The following is a 6,000-nucleotide window of genomic DNA, read 5'->3' as shown; positions in this document are numbered from 1 at the left end:
AGTGACGTATGGGATATACATTCCTACCAGGAGGGGCAAAGTTTCCCAAACCTTAAAATGCCTATAAATACACCCCCTCACCACACCCACAAATCAGTTTAACGAATAGCCAAGAAGTGGGGTGATAAGAAAAAAAGTGCGAAGCATATAAAATAAGGAATTGGAATAATTGTGCTTTATACAAAAAAATCATAACCACCACAAAAAAGGGTGGGCCTCATGGACTCTTGTTAATATGAAAGAAATGAATTTATCAGGTAAGTTCTTACATAAATTATGTTTTCTTTCATGTAATTAACAAGAGTCCATGAGCTAGTGACGTATGGGATAATGACTACCCAAGATGTGGATCTTTCCACACAAGAGTCACTAGAGAGGGAGGGATAAAATAAAGACAGCCAATTCCTGCTGAAAATAATCCACACCCAAAATAAAGTTTAACAAAAAACAGAAGCAGAAGATTCAAACTGAAACCGCTGCCTGAAGAACTTTTCTACCAAAAACTGCTTCAGAAGAAGAAAATACATCAAAATGGTAGAATTTAGTAAAAGTATGCAAAGAGGACCAAGTTGCTGCTTTGCAGATCTGGTCAACCGAAGCTTCATTCCTAAACGCCCAGGAAGTAGAAACTGACCTAGTAGAATGAGCTGTAATTCTCTGAGGCGGAGTTTTACCCGACTCAACATAGGCATGATGAATTAAAGATTTCAACCAAGATGCCAAAGAAATGGCAGAAGCTTTCTGGCCTTTCCTAGAACCGGAAAAGATAACAAATAGACTAGAAGTCTTACGGAAAGATTTCGTAGCTTCAACATAATATTTCAAAGCTCTAACAACATCCAAAGAATGCAATGATTTCTCCTTAGAATTCTTAGGATTAGGACATAATGAAGGAACCACAATTTCTCTACTAATGTTGTTGGAATTCACAACTTTAGGTAAAAATTCAAAAGAAGTTCGCAACACCGCCTTATCCTGATGAAAAATCAGAAAAGGAGACTCACACGAAAGAGCAGATAATTCAGAAACTCTTCTAGCAGAAGAGATGGCCAAAAGGAACAAAACTTTCCAAGAAAGTAATTTAATGTCCAATGAATGCATAGGTTCAAACGGAGGAGCTTGAAGAGCTCCCAAAACCAAATTCAAACTCCATGGAGGAGAAATTGACTTAATGACAGGTTTTATACGAACCAAAGCTTGTACAAAACAATGAATATCAGGAAGAATAGCAATCTTTCTGTGAAAAAGAACAGAAAGAGCGGAGATTTGTCCTTTCAAAGAACTCGCGGACAAACCCTTATCTAAACCATCCTGAAGAAACTGTAAAATTCTCGGTATTCTAAAAGAATGCCAAGAAAAATGATGAGAAAGACACCAAGAAATATAAGTCTTCCAGACTCTATAATATATCTCTCGAGATACAGATTTACGAGCCTGTAACATAGTATTAATCACGGAGTCAGAGAAACCTCTATGACCAAGAATCAAGCGTTCAATCTCCATACCTTTAAATTTAAGGATTTCAGATCCGGATGGAAAAAAGGACCTTGAGACAGAAGGTCTGGTCTTAACGGAAGAGTCCATGGTTGGCAAGATGCCATCCGGACAAGATCCGCATACCAAAACCTGTGAGGCCATGCCGGAGCTATTAGCAGAACAAACGAGCATTCCCTCAGAATCTTGGAGATTACTCTTGGAAGAAGAACTAGAGGCGGAAAGATATAGGCAGGATGATACTTCCAAGGAAGTGATAATGCATCCACTGCCTCCGCCTGAGGATCCCGGGATCTGGACAGATACCTGGGAAGTTTCTTGTTTAGATGAGAGGCCATCAGATCTATCTCTGGGAGCCCCCACATTTGAACAATCTGAAGAAATACCTCTGGGTGAAGAGACCATTCGCCCGGATGCAACGTTTGGCGACTGAGATAATCCGCTTCCCAATTGTCTACACCTGGGATATGAACCGCAGAGATTAGACAGGAGCTGGATTCCGCCCAAACCAAAATTCGAGATACTTCTTTCATAGCCAGAGGACTGTGAGTCCCTCCTTGATGATTGATGTATGCCACAGTTGTGACATTGTCTGTCTGAAAACAAATGAACGATTCTCTCTTCAGAAGAGGCCAAAACTGAAGAGCTCTGAAAACTGCACGGAGTTCCAAGATATTGATCGGTAATCTCACCTCCTGAGATTCCCAAACTCCTTGTGCCATCAGAGATCCCCACACAGCTCCCCAACCTGTGAGACTTGCATCTGTTGAAATTACAGTCCAGGTCGGAAGAACAAAAGAAGCCCCCTGAATTAAACGATGGTGATCTGTCCACCACGTTAGAGAGTGCCGAACAATCGGTTTTAAAGATATTAATTGATATATCTTTGTGTAATCCCTGCACCATTGGTTCAGCATACAGAGCTGAAGAGGTCGCATGTGAAAACGAGCAAAGGGGATCGCGTCCGATGCAGCAGTCATAAGACCTAGAATTTCCATGCATAAGGCTACCGAAGGGAATGATTGAGACTGAAGGTTTCGACAGGCTGTAATCAATTTTAGACGTCTCTTGTCTGTTAAAGACAAAGTCATGGACACTGAATCTATCTGGAAACCCAGAAAGGTTACCCTTGTTTGAGGAATCAAAGAACTTTTTGGTAAATTGATCCTCCAACCATGATCTTGAAGAAACAACACAAGTCGATTCGTATGAGACTCTGCTAAATGTAAAGACGGAGCAAGTACCAAGATATCGTCCAAATAAGGAAATACCACAATACCCTGTTCTCTGATTACAGACAGAAGGGCACCGAGAATCTTTGTGAAAATTCTTGGAGCTGTAGCAAGGCCAAACGGTAGAGCCACAAATTGGTAATGCTTGTCTAGAAAAGAGAATCTCAGGAACTGATAATGATCTGGATGAATAGGAATATGCAGATATGCATCCTGTAAATCTATTGTGGACATATAATTCCCTTGCTGAACAAAAGGCAATATAGTCCTTACAGTTACCATCTTGAACGTTGGTATCCTTACATAACGATTCAATAATTTTAGATCCAGAACTGGTCTGAAGGAATTCTCCTTCTTTGGTACAATGAAGAGATTTGAATAAAACCCCATCCCCTGTTCCGGAACTGGAACTGGCATAATTACTCCAGCCAACTCTAGATCTGAAACACAATTCAGAAATGCTTGAGCTTTCACTGGATTTACTGGGACATGGGAAAGAAAAAATCTCTTTGCAGGAGGTCTCATCTTGAAACCAATTCTGTACCCTTCTGAAACAATGTTCTGAATCCAAAGATTGTGAACAGAACTGATCCAAATTTCTTTGAAAAAACGTAACCTGCCCCCTACCAGCTGAACTGGAATGAGGGCCGTACCTTCATGTGAACTTAGAAGCAGGCTTTGCCTTTCTAGCAGGCTTGGATTTATTCCAGACTGGAGATGGTTTCCAAACTGAAACTGCTCCTGAGGACGAAGGATCAGGCTTTTGTTCTTTGTTGAAACGAAAGGAACGAAAACGATTGTTAGCCCTGTTTTTACCTTTAGACTTTTTATCCTGTGGTAAAAAAGTTCCTTTCCCACCAGTAACAGTTGAAATAATAGAATCCAACTGAGAACCAAATAATTTGTTTCCCTGGAAAGAAATGGAAAGTAGAGTTGATTTAGAAGCCATATCAGCATTCCAAGTCTTAAGCCATAAAGCTCTTCTGGCTAAGATAGCCAGAGACATAAATCTAACATCAACTCTAATAATATCAAAAATGGCATCACAGATGAAATTATTAGCATGCTGGAGAAGAATAATAATATCATGAGAATCACGATTTGTTACTTGTTGCGCTAGAGTTTCCAACCAAAAAGTTGAAGCTGCAGCAACATCAGCCAATGATATAGCAGGTCTAAGAAGATTACCTGAACATAGATAAGCTTTTCTTAGAAAAGATTCAATTTTTCTATCTAAAGGATCCTTAAACGATGTAGGAATGGTAGTACGTTTAGCAAGGGTAGAAATAGCCCCATCAACTTTAGGGATTTTGTCCCAAAATTCTAATCTGTCAGGCGGAACAGGATATAATTGCTTAAAACGTTTAGAAGGAGTAAATGAATTACCCAATCTATCCCATTCCTTAGCAATTACTGCAGAAATAGCATTAGGAACAGGAAAGACTTCTGGAATAACCGCAGGAGCTTTAAAAACCTTATCCAAACGTATAGAATTAGTATCAAGAGGACTAGAATCCTCTATTTCTAAAGCAATTAGTACTTCTTTAAGTAAAGAGCGAATAAATTCCATCTTAAATAAATATGAAGATTTATCAGCATCAATCTCTGAGACAGAATCCTCTGAACCAGAAGAGTCCAAAGAATCAGAATGATGGTGTTCATTTAAAAATTCATCTGTAGAGAGAGAAGATTTAAAAGACTTTTTACGTTTACTAGAAGGAGAAATAACAGACAAAGCCTTCTTTATGGATTCAGAAACATGAATGTTCCTTATGTTATCAGGAACATTCTGCACCTTAGATGTTGAGGGAACTGCAACAGGCAATGGTACATCACTAAAGGAAATATTATCTGCATTAACAAGTTTGTCATGACATTTAATACAAACAACAGCTGGAGGAATAGCTACCAAAAGTTTACAGCAGATACACTTAGCTTTGGTAGATCCAGCAGGCAGAGGTTTTCCTGTAGTATCTTCTGGCTCAGATGCAACGTGAGACATCTTGCAATATGTAAGAGAAAAAACAACATATAAAGCAAAATAGATCAAATTCCTTATAAGACAGTTTCAGGAATGGGAAAAAAATGCCAAACATCAAGCTTCTAGCAACCAGAAGCAAATGAAAAATGAGACTGAAATAATGTGGAGACAAAAGCGACGCCCATATTTTTTGGCGCCAAATAAGACGCCCACATTATTTGGCGCCTAAATGCTTTTGGCGCCAAAAATGACGCCACATCCGGAACGCCGACATTTTTGGCGCAAAATAACGTCAAAAAAATGACGCAACTTCCGGCGACACGTATGACGCCGGAAACGGAAATGAATTTTTGCGCCAAAAAAGTCCGCGCCAAGAATGACGCAATAAAATGAAGCATTTTCAGCCCCCGCGAGCCTAACAGCCCACAGGGAAAAAAGTCAAATTTTTGAGGTAAGAAAAATATGATAACTAAAGCATAATCCCAAATATGAAACTGACTGTCTGGAAATAAGGAAAGTTGAACATTCTGAGTCAAGGCAAATAAATGTTTGAATACATATATTTAGAACTTTATAAATAAAGTGCCCAACCATAGCTTAGAGTGTCACAGAAAATAAGACTTACTTACCCCAGGACACTCATCTACATGTTTGTAGAAAGCCAAACCAGTACTGAAACGAGAATCAGTAGAGGAAATGGTAAATATAAGAGTATATCGTCGATCTGAAAAGGGAGGTAAGAGATGAATCTCTACGACCGATAACAGAGAACCTTATGAAATAGACCCCGTAGAAGGAGATCACTGCATTCAATAGGCAATACTCTCCTCACATCCCTCTGACATTCACTGCACGCTGAGAGGAAAACCGGGCTCCAACTTGCTGCGGAGCGCATATCAACGTAGAATCTAGCACAAACTTACTTCACCACCTCCCTTGGAGGCAAAGTTTGTAAAACTGATTTGTGGGTGTGGTGAGGGGTGTATTTATAGGCATTTTAAGGTTTGGGAAACTTTGCCCCTCCTGGTAGGAATGTATATCCCATACGTCACTAGCTCATGGACTCTTGTTAATTACATGAAAGAAATAAGCAATTTCTATTATTTGGCCCATATCCCTGGGTTATACTTACCAGTGAGAACCCCTTTCCCCAAAGGATGTGGACAGAATTGCCCAGTCCCCTAGTTACCTGTATAAAGGTAACTTCCAGCACCACCCCTTCTTCCTCCTAGTGCTGTGCAGTCAAAAAAGGAGGACCAGGTAAATGAAGGGGAGCCTTGTAAGTATTACCCA

General features: G+C 39.8%; 1 protein-coding gene across 1 annotated transcript in view; it reads right to left on the bottom strand.

Annotated features, from left to right (window-relative positions):
• Positions 1–6,000, bottom strand: part of PTPN3 (protein tyrosine phosphatase non-receptor type 3) — a 651,525-nt gene that overhangs the window by 493,186 nt on the left and 152,339 nt on the right. The window lies entirely within an intron of this gene.

Source organism: Bombina bombina, chromosome 5 (assembly GCF_027579735.1).
Source record: "Bombina bombina isolate aBomBom1 chromosome 5, aBomBom1.pri, whole genome shotgun sequence".
Classification (NCBI taxonomy): domain Eukaryota; kingdom Metazoa; phylum Chordata; class Amphibia; order Anura; family Bombinatoridae; genus Bombina; species Bombina bombina.
Note: the sequence above shows the minus strand (reverse complement) of the source record. Positions and strands in the feature narration are given on the sequence as shown.